At 39.0% G+C, this 21,648-nt stretch overlaps 1 long non-coding RNA gene across 2 annotated transcripts in view; it reads right to left on the bottom strand.

Annotated features, from left to right (window-relative positions):
- Positions 1-277: 277 nt before the first annotated feature.
- Positions 278-21,648, bottom strand: part of LOC149916012 (uncharacterized) — a 28,360-nt gene continuing 6,989 nt past the window's right edge. For both annotated transcript variants that reach the window (XR_016471071.1, XR_016471070.1), the window contains exons 3-6: positions 7,321-7,370; positions 5,656-5,703; positions 1,005-1,590; positions 278-471 (exon numbers count right to left, since the gene is read on the bottom strand). This is a non-coding gene — a long non-coding RNA (uncharacterized LOC149916012). The remainder of the gene's footprint in view (positions 472-1,004; positions 1,591-5,655; positions 5,704-7,320; positions 7,371-21,648) is intronic.

Consider the following 21,648-nt stretch of genomic DNA (forward strand, 5'->3'; position numbering starts at 1 on the left):
ATATTTAAAACCCCTCTGAGCTTGCTGCAGTTCTGGACAAAGCTGTCAGACATAAGGTCTGATTTTTGTGTGGTCCTATGGGAAATCAGGAGCTAGATTTTATGATCCGTGTGGGTCCCCTCCAACTCAGGATATTCTATGATTCTATGATTCTATTTTGGAATTTTGACAAGATCCTGTATCTTTAAGAACAAGGCCCTGCATTAATTTTTCAATTAATTTGCCAGTAGGAGAACAACATCTGTTCCTCTTGTTTCATCCTCAATCTCAGGAAAAGTATTTGGTTTGCAGCGGTCTGGAAAGGTGGAAAATGGATTGTCATTTTAAGTTTCTTAACCAATCCTACCTTACTTTTTCTTCCTTTTGTCATATAATCATGGAGATCATGCAATCAGCTGATGTATTCTTCTTCCATTCTTCTTCCATACATCTTCATTGTTTTGTATCCAAAGAAGATTTACCCCTGCTGTTCTGGAAGAACAAAAGCCAGTCTAATTTTGTTTGTAAACACACTTGATTATTCAACAGCAGTACTGATGATACTAGCAGAATCAAGCACACCTTGGGAATAGCAGTTTTTACTAAATTACGGCAGTAAAATCATCTGGGAAAACTCCGCTTTTAATACACTTCTAGAAGTCCTATGCATGTAACAAATACTTAGGTACTCGGTAACATGACAGTGCAAATAGATTATACAGTGTGGAGGAACAAGTGTACCAAAGCATATAGAAAGGAAGGTGTAAAACAATCCACCAAAATAAACCATGACACCAAAGCAGTGGAGTACCCCATATTTTTAATCAAAATATGAACAGTTAATTGAACCTGAGACTGACAATTCACAGAACAAAGCAAAATAATCCCCTGAGATAAGTAACAACCAAGAATCAGGGAACCATTGCTTTTGTTAGGATTTGTTCTTTTTTAAAACTGCCTTATAAAATATTTTTCCTTAAAAATTATTATTATTATTATTTTTTATCTTAAGCACATTTACTTACCCAGGGCAAATCAACTATATATGGAGCATGCTGAGTTCTTCCAGAAATCTCAGGAAAATTATGTACAGTGACAAATTTTCAAGAAGGCCAAACATCCAGATCCAAAAGTATCCTCCACATCGAGGAGTAGCTCTTCCAAAGCTGGATTTGCATATCCAGATGCCTGGATGACCTTTAGACTCCTCAAAAATTGAAATCACTTTTAAACAGAAGCATTGCCTGTCTTGTTACTGTGGCCATGTTGCACGAGCTGAAGTGGTCAGGCAGTGGGACTGGATGACCTTTGAAGGTTCCTTTCCAGCTATTCTACTCAAATCCCAGTCTTCAAAGAGCTAAATCAGCAGCTTGCTGTATCCATATCAAGAAAAATGAAGCCATTACCGCCTTTCTTACATTCTCTACCAAAGTTTTTGAAATATTTTCATGAATAAGATCAAAGAAATTTAAAAGTAATCATTCATGTAGGCTTCTATGTGATGAACCATAATCTTGCTCTGCCTTTAAAGCGCTTGTCGACACACCTGAGCCATGCTGCAGCTCCCACAGAAGGTAGTTCCTCACCTCAGTGGTTCCACATGCATCTTGCCTAGATGGAGTGAGTAAAGGAAATAAAAATCTTTACTGTGACTCTAAAGAAAGTATCACAAGTTGCCTTCAAGAAAAAAAAAAAAAAAAAGCTGCTTTTTTAAAATACATATTTTAAAATAATTTTCTATGGGGGGAATAACTTTCCAGATTGGAACTTCTAATTTTGACCAGACTCTTTCACAAGACCTTTGGCATTGCAGTGCATTTGTTTACAAACAAAATCTGACAACTTATGAAAATCCCACTCTGAAAAAGAACCTTTTCTTAATGACTTTCTGACTTTAGTCACTTTATGTGACTGCGTACCTCTGACGTATAATTCTATTCAGTCCCCTCCTATCTTGGAGGATATTTTATTATACATACATATAATTATTAAAATATTTATACAACCGAAAAAATAAGCAAGTAGCATTCATTAATATTATTGCCTACATTTGCATTGTCTTTCCTTGATAGCAAAAGAGTTTGTTTAGGCTGTTTTCATCATCTTTATTTTGTGTAGCTTTTCTACTGAGCTGAAGGCTGGCAGTATGTCTGATCCATGTGTTGTGGCTTCAAGATATATAAAGCAATGAGCATATGTAGTGCAGTGTTACCAGCATGAAATTAAAGCCATGTGGAAGCTGCTTACTTAGTGGGAAAAAAAAAAAGAAAAAAAAAAAAAGTTTTTTAATAAACAATTTATTTGTGTGTATATGTGTGTTCATGAGTGTGCATGATGGTAATTTGTGTATATGAGCATGCATACACTCAAATTACTATGGCCTAATTAAAATCTGGTTAAAAAGGATTGAAATGGGGGATTAGGTTCCTTGGGATAGTAGCCAGCATGTGAAATGCTGAGCACTCTGATCATACTGGTGATAAAACCAAGCTCTCAAAGAGATTACAGTCAAAACATCTTAGTGCTTTGATAGTTTTCCTAGGTTGTTCTGCAGTTTGCAGGATTCATAATAAGCCATTGTCTAGATATGGCAGCAAGTCAAGGGAGAGAAGAATCCTGTAATGTTATGGTTTATACTGCAGGAATGCCTAGAGACTGTGATTGGGAATAGTGTCCTTTATGCTACCAGCTCTGCTTACCTACATGAACCAACTGAGCTTATGGTATGAGGCAGTGCATAAAGAAATAAAAAGAAAGGAAAGAAAAAATTGAAAGGGCTAGGAATCGGGAAAAAATAAAAATATGTTCCTATATAGGATTTCTAGTCAGTTGCAGAATTTTTTTTTTTCCATAATACCACCATTGTAGCAAAGCAAAATGCTGTGAATAAAAAAATAATTGTTCTTAACCAGTATGCTTGGAAGAAATAATTTAATTCTTGATTCTGCTACAGCCTCCCTACCTTCCTGTTAGATTTTACATGACAGAGAATTTGAATTAGAGTTAGAAGGAAATGTAGCTAAATATCATGTGAGAAGTAAAAATGACATTCAGAATGTCATATTCTTCCAGAGTCAGATAGTAAAGAATTATGGATACTTTGAAGTAGTTGCTTATGAGTGCTAAGTCTATTTAATCATTCTTTAATGGATGAATCAAAATATGTGGTGTGTGATATTATTAGCAAAACTGGATTTGAAAATGGAAAGCCACACACTGTGGGAGAAAAGTTATAGGCAAAGAAATAAATGAAAAATAACAAAGACCAGAAGACTGATAATCTAACATTAATTATAAATGTGGTGACTGCAAATTAATTGTATTTAATACAAAAGAAAAAAAATCTCTAACTCCATTATTAATGTTTTCTCCAGACTGAAAGATATTAGAGTTCTAAAAGGTGAAGGGATCCACCAATGGTTCCTTGAGACCAAAGGAGAAGGGACATAGTCATTTATAGAAGAGAGATTATATAACATATAATGAAAATCTGCTAAAGTCAATGGGAATCTTTCATCTCAAAGCATACATTTATAATTTGCTTCCACATAGCAAAGATAAAATTCAGAAATATTATCCAAGTTGATAAAAATAACTGTTGGGAATAGTTGTCAAGCAGACAAATGATTCTGCTGAAGAGGACACAAGTTATTTCCACACTACATTCTCTACTGAGAGGAACAATGAGGTACTAAAGCGTGGTATAAAATAGAAAATCACCGCATTCTTGTCTCAGAAAGTTTACTCTCATTTCAGGGATTCCCAGGGAGTTCTAAGGAGAAATATAACTTTGGAAACCCATGAGTAAGGTCAGAAAAACAACAACTCTGTGTCCTCAAATACATGATTCTTAGCATAGTTATGCTGGTACATTTGGGAAGCTGTCATTTCTACCTCTGACTTGACAACAAGGCTGTTTTGGAACAATGTGAAGTGGTTTGTCCAAACTCTGCAAAATAAACGGAGATTCCAGATACCTAAAGTTTACAATTCCTTAACAGTCAGAATTGTCGCAGTTATGGACAACCATCTGATTTTGAAAATCAAACTTCAAACTTCTTCAAAATGGCATTTACAATCCTAAATCACCTAGATCTTATTACTGGAGTGAAGGGATGTATCAAAAAGGAAGCAAATTTTTAAGTCAAATAAGGCAATTTGAAGCTCATTTCACTACCTGATAGAGATTTAACTTAAACTGCTATCTCAAATCAGAACTTTAGTTATCATTGATTTACTGGTTAGTTTAGCCAATGTGAAGTAAGAACCGCGGTGAAATAATCATGCCTTGAGTATTTGCTTTTTCCCTTTTTTGACATTGAAGCAATACTCAGCCTTAATCAAAGGATGCTACAAGTACTTCACAAACCACTGTACTAAGAGGCCTTTTCAGAGAGACTCCCTTCCTTGTTCCTTCTCCACTGCCTAAGAGCAGATAACCAGTTATGGAATAGCACTGAATGTTGGTGGGAGCTTATTACAGATTCCCTTTCTGTGTCCTTCAAAGAGCATCATCAGGTCCTGGGATACTTCAGAATGGGTTCAATTTATAAACTTGCTGCAAGTTCAACAGTTCAGGTTAGCTTTGAATAGTAAAAAGTCAATGAGTTCATCTAAAAATCATCTGTTGCCATAGCAATGCCTTGGGAAGTGTCTCTTGCTGTAAAGGATTTCCCACCTGAACTTTTATTACATTGTGGAGTTGTATCATTTGTGATGCACCTGTTTACCTTGAGGGATCAGGAAGAAACTGGTTAACTGTTGGACAGAGCTGGGAAGAAAATTAGTGTCCAATAAAATGATGCACTGCCAATTTACACAATACCTATTGTGCACTATCTTTCCAAACCAAGAAAGTTTTTGGATGCTATGTTGATCCTAATTCAATAATTTCAGAGATTAATTTCTCCCACCACTGTAACGGGTGACCAATTGAGTCTCTCTTTAATGATGTCAGATGTTCCACTCCTTGCTTTTTGGCACACATAGATGATGGCTTCACTGAATTAATAGCTTTAGCAAGGTACTTGTTCTTTTAGATCAATTCAGTGTTTACTCTGATCTTGGAATGAGTTTCTCTCTGTGAGTTCTCTCTGTGAGCTGAAACACGCTCTGCTCATTTCACCAAATGTCTCTGGCACCATCACAGAAAGTGTTGTTCTCATATTCATATGACTTGTCTCATCCTCACATGACTTGTCTCTTCACTGTGGAGATGGGTTCTTTCTCCTCCTCTAGTTAGATGATGTTAATACATTTTCTAAACATAGCCATCTGCACCCCAAAGGTGCTTTGAGTTGCTGTAGAAGTAGTTACTGTGAATAGGCACCAGAACATCACATTGGAGTGCTTTGGCTAAAACTAAAAACTCATGGCTGTTTTCTATCCTCTTTCATTTCAGTATAAGGGTTGCTTTGCATTTGCCATTTCCTACAAATGTGCACTTAGATAGTTTGCATTACTTACCCAATGCATGGTGCAGAAACGTGACATGTGTCTCACCACAGCCACAGCAGTAATTTTGGTGGCATCCTGTCACAGTTATTCTGCCATAAATAAATGTCAGCAACAACCATTATGGTGAGATCTGTGTTACTTAATTTTGTGTAGTGGTTCTTTCCTTATGGGAATATTGCAAATGGAAGGAAGAAGTATGTCAATTTCTTTTGTACTCACTTGAAGTCAGTCATGAGAAGTGTACACAGAAATGCACCACACCAGAGCCTAGAGAAATGAAACCATGATGTGACATAACAGATCATTATCAAAACCACATAATAAAGGGTAAGGAAACTATGATCTTCCACTCCAACTGTAGTCTTCTACATTTTCAGCTAAATAAATAACCATTTAATTCTAAAGCCACTGGATTAGCCATTAAGATTTTCATTGCACTGATTGAAAACTACTGGCATTTAGACACATCTTGTAAGAGAGAGTAGAACTACTTTAAGTTCTAAATTGTGGACTTACAATATACAATTAACATCATTTATATTTATAACATTTCCCTCTTAGAAGGATATTACATTGATTTACATGATCTATAACTTTATTCTGGGCATCAGAAATAAGAATGACCCAGCAGGTCACCTAAGTCTACAGTTCTGCTGGTGCAGGTTTTATATCAGGATCACTTCTCACATCACTGAACTGCAGCCACTTTGGTTGTCATTAGGCAATTAATCTGTCATACATCTGCCCATCATATCACTACTCTTTAAAAGAGCAAATTAAAGTAAGGGAAAATTGGTATGTCCTTGGAAATTACCTCTACCTTTGACAGTCTGATGGTCAGATAACCTGCTGAGCAAAGTCCCTTTATAATTGCTTTCATGAACTTGATATGAGCCAAGAATCTGGCCAAGAAAATTTAGGGGGTTATAGACAAATCAGATGTCATACGTACAAGAAGAAAATGAAAGGAAATTCCTTTCTGCAACAAAAGTGCGTTTTGCTTTGTTCCCTTTTACACTATTACATTCACTTCTGATTCCAAAAAGAAATTACTAAACTTGATACAAGCTGTTTAATGAACGAATATTAAAGTTATTAATCCCTTTTTCATCATTTTCATTAATCCCACATTTTCTCTTCACAATATGCAACAGCAAAAATTTTTTGATCATATTTACATTTATTCTGAAATACTATGGGAAAAAATGGGATGTTCTGTAAAGAATTACTGTTACAAAATGGCATCATCAGTAATACAGTGATTACTTTTCATATGGAGAATTTTCACTGAATGAGTTGAAAACAGGCTGAAGGGGCAAGTGGCAATCCAATCCTAATTAACATCTTCATTAATGATCTAAGTGATGGGGCAGAGTTTACCTTCAGCAAGGTTGCAGATGACACAACCTTGTCATGCTTCTCCATGGGAGAAGCAGCTGATATATCAGAGGGTGCTGCTGCCATCCAGAGGGACCTTGACAGGCTGCAGACATGGGCTGAGAGGAACCCCGTGCAGTCAGCTCTAGAAGCCCACTTTGGTGGGAAACATCTTGGCAGAATCTAAGGGATGGCATTGCACACCAAGTTAAATATCAGCCAGCAGTATGCCCTGGCTGCAAAGGAGGCTAACTTTGCAGTATCCATTCTGCAAAGTACTGGCAGCAGGTTGAAGCTGCTCCTTCTACTCTACTCAGCAAATGTTAGGCTACACCTGGAGTGCTATTTCCAGTGCTGGGCTCCCCAGTATAAGAGAGCCATGGCCATGCTGGAGAGAGTCCAACAAAGGAACACAAGAGGATTTCCTCTCCAAGTAGGAAAGGTTGAGAGAGTTGGACTGTTCAGCTTAATGAAGAGGCTGTGTGTATTATTAATGTGAGTACATACCTGAACAGAGCGTGCCAAGAAGAGGGAGACAGACTTTCCAGTGCTGACCTCTGACAAGATAAGATACAACAGGCACAAATTGAAACACAAGAAGCTTTATCTGAACATCAAGAAACACTTTTTTACTATGAGAGTGATCAAGCAGTGGCAGTGGATTTGGATGAGATGATCTCCAGAAGTCCAATCTCAACCATTCTGTGATTCTGCAAACTCCAAGGCTTGTTAGAGAGAGTTAAAGAAACCAGGCAGAACACGACCACAGATGATAATGAAGACTATTCTGTCTTGAGAGTCAGAAAACTGACTAGAGTTCTAGAAAACTAATTTACCTGCACAAAATGCTTATGCTCCCTAAGTATAAACCATAAAAAAATATGTTTGCATTTCAAAAATTCAAGAAATTGTATTCTTCTCTGATACAGCTTGGCACTAGATCTTGTTCAGCATCTCTACCTGTCCTTTTTTCGTTCCTCCACCAGCTGAAATAAGAGGCAAAAAAGTACTGCTTGTGCTTACCATAAAGCTTTTCGCTGCACTGAAAGAAAGGTGCTGCATCTTTCTGCTCCTTGTTGTAGCACAAAAATGTTCAGCTTGCTAATGCTCCTCTGTAAATTACAGCACACTGCTTTCATACCTGCAGAACCTTCTGCAGTGATTTTCTTTCTTAGACATAGAACTTGCTTCTTTTAAAACCCAATTAAAGAAAAGATAAGCAGAAATCATAACACTGCATGGAATATAACAATAATGCTTCTTAGAATTAAAAATACACTCCTATATTTTTATATGCAACTCTATTTTACTGCTAAGCTCTTAAAAAATTGCTCCTGAAATCTACCATTTTTTTTCCTGTTTAACAGACCATACGTTTGATTTTATTTTTTTGTTATAGCAACATAATATTAAAGGTCTACGTATGGTGCAACATTATACAGAACTCACATGGGAACATTTTTAATTCACACAACATGCTTTTGATCTGTACATGACCATTGGCCATTTGTCTGGGATTTCTGGACATGGCAGTTCTCTCAGAACTAGTTACTGCTCTGGGTATTTTATGGATCATTCAGGAATCCTGGGCAAATGACCAATGGCCTCTAATCCCATCTGGCAGCATTTCTGGGTGGAAGAATAGGGCACATTAGAAATCCATCTATACCGCAGCCACAAAATTCCTAAATAAAGTGGAGCAGAAGTTGAAGAAAATGTTTTCCAAGATCATTAGTCCCTGTTCCTTAAAAAGCTGAGCCTTCTGTCAGGCCTTACAAACAGTATGTTATACATATCTAATGTAGATACAAGGGAAAGCAGAACACAGGTTATTGTCTATCTAATTTGAACTTGCATTTTACTAATAAAATGTGAATCCTGGTGGGGAATTAAGAGTTTGTTTTCTCAAAGCATCATCACTTGAGAATTCTGAGATAAGAATTTCTCTAATATTCAATAATAGAAACTATAATTTATGTGTAATTATTTACTGGGTTTTTTTTCACTTGAGAACCAAGGATAATTTTTTGCTAGTTTTGATGCTTTTAACTGATAAATGCCAAGAACTCTGAAAAAAAAAAAAAGTGACAAATGATAGCTTTCATGAGGAAGATGTTGTGTGGAAAAATATTATTTTTCGTATATGTTAAGGGTGACATAAGTTCAGTTTTATTTTTTCCAGTCATTTTTACCAATTCTGTTGATTTTGTTAAACAATATACAAATCTATCTGGACTGATGCTCTAAAATGACCAAAATAACTTTTTTATCTAACTTTGTCTAAAGATATAACAAAGTCTGTCATGAAACAATATTCTTTGGTAGATATGAGCATATGTGGAAGAACTCTAAGGGATATTACTGCCCATGACCCATTGCAGAAAAATAATTACAAACCTTTGGCTCAGGTCCTCCTCCCTCACTCCTCCCTTCATACATTCGCCTATAGCAGCAAATTCTTAAATGTTTCATTGATGACAATCCTATCTAATAAACATGTATTTATCTAGAGAGAGGGGATATTTCTCATCCTTAAATACTGTGAAAGGAGCTTTGACAGGAGATTTTCTTTCCTATAGATGGCAATGACATTGCTCACACATTTCCCTTTCAGACTTCAATGGGAACCATCAGTTAATAAATCTCATTTTTAGACTAATGAATTCATATTGTCAGGAACAGCTTCACGGGGCACAGGTAATAAGATCAGATGAACAGGAAAACTTCTGGAAACAACCCAAAAACGTGTTTTGTAATCAGACCTAGAAGAAATCCCTAACCTGTTTCATGATTTCACACAACAGGCTTTATGAAAAAAACCTAATTCTATATACCATGGGAACAGTGATACTAGAGCCATGTTAAAAAAGTTGCTTGAAGTAGAACAGACATCTCATGAGGGATTGCCAGAATGTAAGAGCTAGTCACAACAAGGTACACTGCAGCTGTAGATATAAAAGTTTTCTGGGTAAATTGCTGAGCTTTGATTCCTAGTTGTAAGGTATGTCAATACTTTGTGACTCTTCATTTTCTATTACAATCACACTTCAGGGGGATGTTTGTTGGTTCTCCCAGAGCTACACATTACTTTTAAAGATCACATCACCTATAGGTTAAATGGATTGTACTTCTCCATGCTTTTGACAACATATTCTTTTCACGCATAGCAGTACAAGCTGACACAGTTAATCTAGACACGATGTAATACTTTCATTTCATAAAGTTGGAACATTATTAGAAGAAAGTACCAAGGTGATACCTCGTGGCATTGTGGTCAAGAGGGGAAACAGTTAGTGAGAAAAACAATTCAGTGTAGCTTTGGGCTTTTGACTGATCAAGACAGACCATGTAAAGTGTACTGTTTGCCTTGAGCTTATAGCACTCCTGCCCTTCCATCAAGGCTGGAAACTAGATTGTGTGCCATGCTGCTGCAAGGAGCATGTTGGCTCTGAACTCAAATGGGAGGGAGGAAGACTTATGTATGAAATGGAAGACTTTGTGATTTAGAAGCTTATATCAGACTAATAGAGTGCTGAGTGAAAAACAGCACTAAAACCTCTTTTTATGTTAAACTTTTCTAATTTTTGTTACAAACATGCCAAAACAGCTGCCAGGCTGCATTGTGGAGATAGGTACATTGCACTGCAACAGAATGACCCAAATAGATCTATTAGCTGTCACACAAGGAACTAAACAATTTTCTTACAGTACAGCGATTAGGAAACTGCCTGTACCTTCATCTAAGAATTATAACATATTTAATCAAAAAGGATTAAAACAAAAACATGTTTTTCAACAGCAGATTAATAACTTGAAGGAAATATGACATCTTTGAGCAATCACTGAACCTCACTTATACAAATTATTATACAAAGTAAAAAATATATATATAGAATATTCACATTTCACTTTTTCTGTTTTGAAAGTGCTGAAAATCAACTGTTCTCAGTAATTCCTAATTTACACATAAGAGAGAAATTAATATTTGTGATCCTAGACATTCTTCCAAAAAATGTTACATTACCCAATGTTATGCAGTCTCTCCAAAAGTTGTGCCTTCTATTTATTCCTCAGAAAATGAAAACAGATAGAAAGAACACAATAGCCAATTCTCAGCACAAAACACTCTTTTCCAACATAGCCACCACCATTAGCTATGCATTTTCACCAGCGATGAACAAGAGCCTTCATTCCACACTCAAAAAAACCTGCAACAGCTGTTCATAGAATGATGCTTTTCTTTCACATCAGTCATCTCTGCTGAAACACACCACCCACCACATCTCCGTGCTCACATCCACTCTTTGTTCTCCATTCAGCAAGCATTGGTGAAAACCAATGGGCGACATTTTTTCAACATGGAGGAATTCAGTTCCACCCCTTTGCTTCATACACATTACCATATCAGACACCATTTTGTCAGACTGCCCCTCTGCTGCCATTTGTCACGTGGCAACAAAATGAAACAGAATACTGGTGTTAAGGCTCAACCTTCCCATCCACCAAAATCCACCTGTGATGTCATTGGCCAATATAATAAGATAGGAAGCATTACTTTTGGAGCAGCTCTCACATAAAGGAGTTGCCTTTTTATACAGCCATGTTATCTGAGCATACATCTATCTACGTGCTTACGTGGGCCTTACTGGTGAAATATCCAACTACAATTAGCAATGAGTTTTATTCTCCAGACACCTACATAGGCCATAGATCTATCATACACTGTAAGGATAAGTTCAGCAAAATGTGTGCTTACCCACAGCTAAATAGGTTTGCAGCAAATGAAAGTAAAGAACAAAAAATTCCATGTTAAGTCTCATCTTTTAAATACTAGAGAGTCTTACTTTAATACTCCTTGTTGCAAAGTACAATTATATCTCCTGAAGATTTATGAGATTCTTCAAAGAGCATTCGCACGGTGATTAGAGAGCAGTAACTCTAAACATATTAAAACTGCCTTTTAAGGACATTAGGCTCATAATGAATGTCTTTCTTTTATTTCAATAAGCTACAAATACAATGCAGTAACGTATTTGCTTTCCGGTGATTTGAGATGATCTTGTTTCTCTATGCAGAATTTAGTGATCCCATCTCAGTCAAACTAGAACATGAAGTAAAAAGGATATGAAGTCAGTATCTATACAGAGATGTGGATGACAGCAAAGAATCTTTGGTAGAAAAACTTCCTAAAGAGTGAATACTGAATGTATGGAAAGCCAACGAATTATGTTAATAAACTGCTGAGGAGCATCCTGGCATAAGAAACCCTACAGAGAAACACTGCTTCCCATGTAACACACTGGAATCTGATACTGTGTGACACAAAAAGTAGCCTTGAAGGAATACTGCATTCTAAATATATTCCTGACACCAATGCACAACCACTTCAATCTGTAAATTTAGTTACTTCTTTTTTTCTGTGCTAGAGGACATCGTTGTGCTTGAATGGGAATTGAAGTCACTTCTGATGTTTCAATTCATGTATACAGTTTTTTTGGTACTACAACCTAGTAATACACTTTCATCTTTTTCATCTTTTATGTTTTATTGTTTATAGTAGCTTCATATTTGCATTTTGTATTTTCACTTGGAACAATCAAAACCAATAAGAAAAATCTTGTATCTGAATTTCATTTCCTCTTCTCACCTATTAATATTCATGTTTCATGCCATGCACAACCACTAAAGATAAAATCCTCTTGGCTATGTGCAGTGAGAGCTAGAGAAAGATTGAGGAAGATTCTCTTCATGGGATTTTGCTTGGGTCATACAGAAGGGCAAAGTTAAGGATGCAGCAGCACAGCTTTTTGGCAGGAATTCTATTCTAAATCATGTCAGATGTTATTCAAATACAAAATGTCTCAATATTGCTATTGCTAATTAAAGAAAGGTTGGTTGCTGACAATCATGCTGATCAAGGGAAAAAACAAACAGGACTGGAAGGAATAAAGGAGCTATTCAGGGAGCTCTGTGCTTAGGGAAATAATGCTGGCTCTTAGGTAATGCAGGAGCCAGCACCTCAGCAAAGGCTGGGGGAGGAAGAGGGGAAGCCACAGGGTGTTGGAAAGGACAGCCAAGGGGAATGGCCACTGTGCTCAGCACAGCTGCAGCCACTGAGTGGCTGAAACATCTGCATCACACAGATGCGTGTGCAGAAGAAGGACGAATATCATTCTTTTCTTCTTTATTCTGCCCTCCCTGATGACTGTGTTGTCTATTTTAAAACTGAATTGTTCAGAAGTGTAGTCAAATAAACGTTTGGCGTGTTCAGGGTGGTTTTGGGGGTTGTTTGTTTTGGTTGGTTGGTTTGCTTGCTGTTGCTTTTTTTGTTGCTTGGTTGTTTGGGTTTTGTTGTTGTTGTTTTGGGGTTTTTTTGGTTTGCTTTGCTTTGTTTTCGTTTTTAACGCAATAGCTCTTAGGCCCCTGGACAGTTAGTAGATCTAGACTTGCAGGTGAAGTCTGCACAGGTTCACTGCAAAGGTCACAGAGTCATGGAATCATTTAGATTGGAAAAGACTTTTAAGGTCATCACGTCCAACCATCAACCTAACGCTGCCAAGTCCACCACTGAGCCATGTCCCTAACCACCACATCCACACAGCTCTAAAATACCTCCACAGATCAGGGCCTGTTTTACTTCAAAAGAAACATGTTCATTTCATATAGAATTGTCTGTTAGAGATACGAAATGGCAGCTTCTTTTTTCTTTATTATTGGCATTACAGTGTGCCCATGGGCTTCCTTTAATTTATGCACTGTATGTGTGTGTGTTAAGCAATGCAGAAAACAGGGCTCCCTTGAAGTACCAAAAGAGAACTTTCATATATGAAAATCTGAACGGTTTGGAGAATCAGGACAAATGTTTAGCCAGTTTTTTAGATTAATAGAGGTTATCTCTTATCTTACACGCATAAAGATCCACAATAAAGGACTGTAATTCACATTCTGGACTTCTAGTCGACTTGGTAAAGCCATCATTTTGCCTGCAGTTTTTCTGTTTGTATTTAAAGAGTGTGAGAGGAGGCATTTGTTATTGCCTATTGCCCCCTACAGAAAAACATGAAGATAACAGTAAATTAGGTGAAGAAGAAGAGCATATGTATCTGTACTGCAGAGCATTCTAAGTCCAATTTTTACTGATTCAGAAGTTTCTGAGCCTGAAAATAACGTCACCTATTTTAATGAAGTTTTAGCTTAATTACTTTTAAATTCAGTGGTGATCATATAAAAAGCAGCAAGCAAAACCAAAGAAAGGTAACTAAAGCAAAGCAACAAATCACACTGATTTTCAGTCTAGCAGTGGCAAGAAATCTTGAACGCTGTCATTTTTCTCCAAGTCTTTTCCTCCACTGCAAATAGAAAATATTAAATCATTTTTTCTGCTTCTTATGAGATCTATGCAAACCAATATCCATCAGCGTTTTATTCTAACACAAAGGAGAGTTAAACTTAACTTGCTTGACAGGAAAAAATATTGAGCAGAGAGAAACTTATTTATCAGAGAGAGGCCTTTAAAAACAGATCTTCTAAACTCATAAGGATATAGGGGAATGAATTAAGCCTGAGAATAAAGGCACACACACACACACGCACTTACACAGAAAAGCAGAAGTTTTCTCCTGCAGTTTCAAAGGAAACTGCACAACTACTTCAGAAAATAATGATCTCCTAATGAAATAAGCGTGTATCAGTAATTATAAGTTAATAGTTCAGTATGAAATGTCATATACAGAAAAAGCTTCAGCAAGCAAAGGTTAATTGTGACCTGCTTTTTAAATGGGTAGGGTTGCAAATGTTCTACACAATGATTGGATTAAAATGTGAGTGCTAATTCTATTTCAATTTGCATGAATGGGTCCACAATTAGGTAACTGCTCCTGCATAGTCACTGCTCTAGGGTCACTCACAGGATGCTAAGAGACATTTACAGTTCTGGAAGTCTTGTCTGCCTTTCAGGGAACTGTGTCCCAGCTCTGGACTTGCACTGCACTCCCGGGTGTGAAAGAAATTTTTCAAAGTGGAGACAGTTTTAGTCCCATGTGAAATGTACTAAAATGTGCTAAAATGTGCTAAAATTACCTACATCAGTCAGCCTATACTCTGCAAGCAGCTGCAGCTATAAAGATATGTCCTTCTGAACCAAGAATCCAAGATGAGTATATGGTCTAATAAGCAAGAAGAGATTTCCTGCGTTGTTATTTGACAAGTCTAATGCATAGACTTATCTCTAGAATAGAGAACAGTCTCCAAAGCAAAGCTGCCAGGAGAGCTCAGGAAGCCACCTATCTGCTTCTGGACTGCAGATCACTTTAGTACAGCAGCAAAGGCTTCATGTTATTGAAGTCTTACTAGTGACATTTTGCATAACAGACATTTTCTTTTCCAGTATTTTCAGGATACATTTATTATAATAATGAATTCTTATCACAGTGGTTAGTATAACTGGTTAGGATTTTTCACTGTTACTCCATTTTTTGTAATAAACACACTATTGCCAAAGCAGTAACTTCCTGTGGGAACGGTCTGGATTAATATCTTCATGGAGAATTTTTAGATTGAAGGTACAATGTTCATGTTAAAGAGGAAGGGCTTGCTTTGCCCAGGTGTTTTCCTATTTGAGCAACTGCACAGGACATGAGAGATTCAAATTCAGATCCCTGCACTGACCGGAGCACCTTTGGTCAACTGGCTATGAAAAAACTGATCAAATTTCTTCCCTGAGGAAGAAAAGAGATGAAGGCAATAGAAAACAGGTTGCTCAGATCTTTCTGTATCCAAGATAAATTTACTCACTAAAGTTTTGCCACTGAAATGACATTTTCTGAATTGGGGAAATGAGGAAATCAGTCAAACTCACAGAACTACACCAGACAGTTCCACTTAAATTTTCAGAAAGCTTTTATAAATGCTTTTGAGGAAGCAGACTTGCTTTGCAAAGGAAAATCGTTGTGGTCTGGGCACTACTAACATCCAGACAACATTTCACAAGCATTGGTCTAACTTCTCAAAATGCTTCTGACTCAACTAAACTTCCTCTTCAGAGGGATTTCTCTTTCAGTATGTTATTTTTTGGTTGGATATCTGCTAGGAAAATGTACCATTAGGTCTGTGGCCTTCAAAGTGAGTCTATCTCAAGCTACTTCTTTTCTTTCTGTGACACTAATGTCAGACTTTTCTCATTACAATAAATGCTTAGATATATATACGTATGCCTTTACATATAAATGTACATAGCACATGTACACATGCACATACATACAGAGTGTGTCTGTTTTATATAAATCCATGTATAAAATCAACATTTGTAGACATAAAATCTCATTACTTGACAGAGTAAAAGGCCAAACTTGTGGAAAATATTAGTGCACTTCTTATCAGCTGGTATTATTGCATTTCAGTTCCCGAGATAAGTACGGGTTTTATTTGTTATCCTAAAGATTGAAATTTAAGAACTGCATCTTGGATGTTGATCAGAATTTACCCAGTATTCTTAGCAAATACCCTGAAATAGATGGGAGGTGGTGGTGAGAGATCCATCAGCCCAGAACTCTTTTCATGGTAATAAGAAGAGTAATAATGAACTCAAACATAGTTTGAATTCTAAAAATACTGAGCTGATGGAAATTGGCTATTCCAAAAAGCCATCAGTGTGAGGGAAAGTTCCTCCTGAAAGGCATTTTTTTGTTCTTATTTTGAGAGATTTATTTTTTTAATCTTCATCTGTTTTCATATTATTTCCTCTTTCTGCTTTCATCTTTCAAAGTATCAATTCTCAGAAAACAAATGAGTACCTAACAAATGTAATATACTTTAAATCACAGCTACGTGCATAAACTCTAAAATGCAATTACAAATCATGTCTCTCATCCCATTTCCTTAACCTTGAGTTTAGTATCTTCAGAAACAGAAGACTTTAAGCCATGACTCTTCTTAACCATTTTAACATTGTGAAAATTTCTAATAATTGCCATGAATACTTAGAAAGCAGAAAGCGTTCAAGTTATCAATGTTTTCTTTAGAGATTATTTTTCTTCGCAGAGGACATTGGCAGAGTTTTATGTACTCACTTCACAAGTTATGTTAGCATAAATAATCATCATAATCAAAAATATGTTGCTCTGTGCAGTTACTGAGGTTTAATTGGGCCGTAACTGTACAGCTCAGGAAGAAATGGCAATAGAATATGAATGCATAAGGTAGAGCTTGTGCGCTAAAGACACAAACAATTCTATCACCCTTAGTTTAAAAGAGCACATATATACAATAAGTTATGCTTTTGAGGCAACGGAATGGATAAAACGGCCCATGTAAGCATACTTGGCTCCTCTGAATGTGCTTAGATCTTCCAGCTGTCCAGCAAAAAAAATATCGTAGGAGCAGAGAAGAGCACCAGAATAACTCACAGCCAGATTATTCTTTTAAATCACCCTCAGTAAGTTACTCATTACTAGTACTGGCTGTGACCATGCACAATCTCTGTTGCTGTGATACAATTTATGTTCCTTCAAAATTAACAGCAGTGTTACTCTGTGCTCTGTATTCTATCTGTACTCTATGCAGTGTTCTGTGCAGAACCAAAGAAAGCACAACCCTGTAGGCTAAGAAATAACATCAAAGAATTGTTTGGTTTTTTCTTGTTTCCACATTACTCTGTCAAAATAGACCATCTGTTTATGAACCTTCGGATCACAGTAGGGCATCAACTTACCTATCTGAATGCTCGTGACATAATTTTATCATTTCCATTTTAATTCTATCTAGACTTCGAATACCAAATGTGAGTTTACTTACATCACTGTCACCATCAGACAGATGCTGCTGAATCACAGAAGTTGTTCCAATTAAGAAGAGAGAACAGGTCCCCTTTGAAAGCATACTTCAATTCGGAAAATGATGACCCAGAACATGTATGGGAAATACCTACAGACATTAAGTGTTTCTACCACAGTGCAAGGGCTGCTCAAATGGGAAAAAATTATTGTCAGGTCTTGGGTGAGACTGTCAAGAATCAGTCTCTTCAAAAATTTACTACTTGCTTATAAGGAAGGAGAGTGAGTAGCTGTTCTTGAAAGTCCCACCCTTGAAACAATCTGAAATCAAAAGAATGTTGTCTACGTTGGAGCCCTATTTATACAGCACGTGATTTCCTGCCTGGAATATGTTGGAGTGACCCTATTGTTAGCAAATGACACAGGCAGATTGCTGAAATGTTATAAGGATGGGGGGAAGTGGAGGGGAAGTGTTAAGGAAACATTTGAGAAAATACAAGTAGGAAATTCTTCTATTTTATGTTCTTGGCAATTTCTTGTTCACTTAGAAATAATCAGTAAGTTAAAAAGTAGTACCTGATTACTGAAACTATTTAAGAGTCATTTATCTCATCCAAAATTCACGGGCATTTCAAATCACATCAGAAAATAAATACTTATAGTTAGTATTTTCAGCATATACCCCTCAAATAGAGCACGCCATCACAGGAAAGATTAGCCAGCTTCACTTATTCTGTGCTGTGCTAAGGAGGACTATGCTTAGTTCCATCGGGACCTGCTTCTCTCTGGGAGGATGCATTTCAGTACTTCTATTAACATGTACAAGATAAAGGGTACGGGTGGTAAACCTTGCCTTTACTGCCCTTACTGCCCTGCAATGGAGGCAACCACCTCCTGGGGCTCTGACCGCGCTAGTTTGTGCTGCCGGGCTCTGACACCAGAGGGAGCACGGAGACCGGCTGTCAGACACGGCCCGCTCGGATGCGGAAGAGCGGCGAGGAGGAGGAACTGGGCCGGCCTTCCTTCCTTCCTTCCTTGCTTCCCAACGGGATCTGGGGATGCTCCCAGCTCCAGGCCCCAGCCCGACGGCAGCCCTGCTGCCATGGGCCGGGAAGGGGCAGGCAGGTGGCATCCTGATATCTTGTGCGAGTCTCCAGTTGGTCCTGGCCGTGGCAAGGGACTCCTGGAGGAGTGACGTGGAAGTTCAGGGTCTTTATAAGTAGCATCCCTGTCTTTGTGCTGTCTAGATGGAAAAAGCCTATCTGACCCAGTGCCAGGGCACAGCAAGGGCTGGCTGCTCCTCTGGGCCAGGCTTGGAGGTGCAGTTTTACCCCAGGCAGGGTAAGCAGGCAGAGCCAGGGCTGTTTGCTAGGTCTGCACAACTACAAGTTCACATAATCAGGAAAACTCATGATCTGCTCTCCCCACTCCACAGAAACTCAGCTGCCTGCCGAGCATCACAGAAACAGTCTTTCCCAGACCTGCAGCTCTGAAGGAAAAGGGACCGGGGGTGCTTTGGTCAGACTGGAAAATGAAACCACCCACTGCGTCTGCTAGCACACAGCTTGATGCCGCATTTGGCTAATGCCATGAAATCTGAGCCTCAAAACATACAACCACCCTTCCCTCCACCACAAGATACCTTCCTTTCACGTAGAGATCTTCATGTACAGAAGGAAGACAAGGGCAGCAGCAGCCAAGGGCTGCCCAAATGCTGTGCTGTTCCTGGGTTTCACTTCCTACTGTGAAAGCAAGAGCAGAGACAGCTGTGCTGAATGAGAACTAGGAAAGTAGGATGTGGAGGTGGTGGACAGGAAGCACAGCTGGCCCACATGGGCAGCTGATGCTCCAAGACCTCAGCTGGGTTCTGCATGGCTGGGCTCAGGCTGTCCTATTTTTTCCTTTCTTTTTATGCTCAGCTTTGCCAGGATGTTGCAAAACCCAGAGCTTCCTTTTATTCTCTGCAGCCCAGAAACAGCCAGGCGTAGCATCCCAGTGTCCCAGTTCAGAGGAGACAGCAGCCATCCTAAGATAGAAACATCTTTCCTTGAGGTGCAAATGGGTCCTATGGCTGAATCAGGGAGAGTTATGCTATGTGAGAAGAGAAGCTGAGCTGAGCCAACGCAGACCCTGCCAGTTTGCAGGGAACTACACAAACCAGCTTTCTATCACAGCTTCCAGAAATTGAGGTTTCAAATAAACTGGCCAGAACAGGTGAGGTGCACCCTGTTCTATGATTTCCAGAAGGATGTTTCTACAAAAATACTTCTAGGTCGTGAGTACACCCTGCCCCATGAGCTGCCTTGACAAGAAGGGGAAGGAGCCTCTGGCAGCTCCATGGGTAGTGGATGTACATGAGCCTCCTCTCAAAGAGCTCAATAGTTCCGGGCACAGGGAGGGAAGAAGGCTGAAAAAGCCCTGAGCCAGCAGGAAACCTGCGGTGGGAAGTTCTGAGTCAGCTCCAACCACTGAAATTTGTCCCCCCTGCAGCCTCCATATGGTTTGCATGATTCCCTAGAACACAACAGAGGGTCTGCATGCCTTGCAGAGAAAGCATATGCTGTGCATGTCTGTGTCTGTCTGCATATGTGCTGGAAAGAGGAGCACAGAGGTCTTGGGGTTTTGATCTCTCCGAGGTCAGTCCAATGCTGACTCAGGTGGGTTTAGAACAAAACTAAAAAGCAAGTGTCCATTTAGATAAATTGCCAGAACTGTGGTATGAACACTGCCACACTCTTTTCAACACGGGCAGCAAAGGACTTTATATTCACTATTAAAAAAAACCCTTCCACAGGCCTTACTGACAGCATCAGCAGTGTGTGATCTGAACAACCAGGCAGACACAGCTCTCCTGCACACCCTCTAGGACCAATTCGGAGATGGATTCGCATTGTTCTGCTTGCCCCACTGCTCCCACCCCAGGAGCTGAGACTGCCTTTCCAGAAGGACATTTGGGATATGGCTGAGGAAGTGTTTCTCTACATGTCTCTCATAAACACAGATCCCTCCATCATGAAAACTTTTGGGGTTGGCTGGGGAAATTTTCTGCTGGTTCAACTGTGGTCTCAGGCAGATTGGGACTGCCAATCCCAGAGAGGGACTGGGTGCAGAGAGACTGCTGCATCACCAATTTGGCATTGTCAGCCAGCATTTCTTGGGCACTGAGTCATGTGGTTTGGGTGCTGAGTCATGTCTGCTTGAGTTGCCCCTTCCTGGGCCTGCTGACACAGGGAACCTCTGTGCAGCCCTGTGGTGCGTGTGCCCCCCTTGGTGCCTGCAGCTGCCTGAACAGCCGGGCCAGCTAAACCATGTGCTCCCACACTTGCTCTTGTGGCCACCTGGGAGGGCAAAGGGGCACCATCAGCCCCAGGCTAAAACACTTCAATCTCTCCATTCTGAATTGAGGCTTTATTTTTTTCCAAGAGCATCTGCTGCATTGGCCACTTACCCTGACTTTTCCTCGGTAATGTCCCTGTGACCCCAAAAACCCCCAGCACACACCCTGCTTGTGGGCTGTATGCCTGCTCCTAGGGAGAAGGACAAAAGTGTCCTTCTCCTACGCTCTCTCCTCCTCCTCTTTATCTGTCTCTAAGGCACAGGTGAAATTTGGGCAAGTTAAATGCACTGTAAAATCTCTGGTATTCTGGGTGGAGGAGATAAGAGGCCTGGCTTTAATCATCTCTCTTTGTTCAGGCAGCAGCAGGTCTGCCACAGCCATCTCCAGCTCTTTTCTGCCCATGCCGGATGGAGGAATGGCAAGTTCTGCTTGGAAACATGGCAAGGGAAAACACCACCACTTGAAAAGCCTGAAACTGATTGTAGGAGTGGGGCATCCCAGCATTTCTCTGTTAGCATCCAATTCCTTTGCACTATTTCTATATAATGAGCACCCTGAGAGCAATCCTGCCATTTGTGTGTTTTCTCAGAGCCTTTAATCTGCATCCAAATCAGCCTTCCCCTCCTTTGTCTGAATGCACTGTCAGGGTATGTCCCTGCAGCATCCCATAGGATGGACATACACCAGAGCATTGCCCAAGCTAAGCATCTTTCTGCCAAATATCTCAAG

Source organism: Phasianus colchicus, chromosome 14, assembly GCF_987193195.1.
Source record: "Phasianus colchicus chromosome 14, bPhaCol1.hap1.1, whole genome shotgun sequence".
NCBI classification, from domain to species: domain Eukaryota; kingdom Metazoa; phylum Chordata; class Aves; order Galliformes; family Phasianidae; genus Phasianus; species Phasianus colchicus.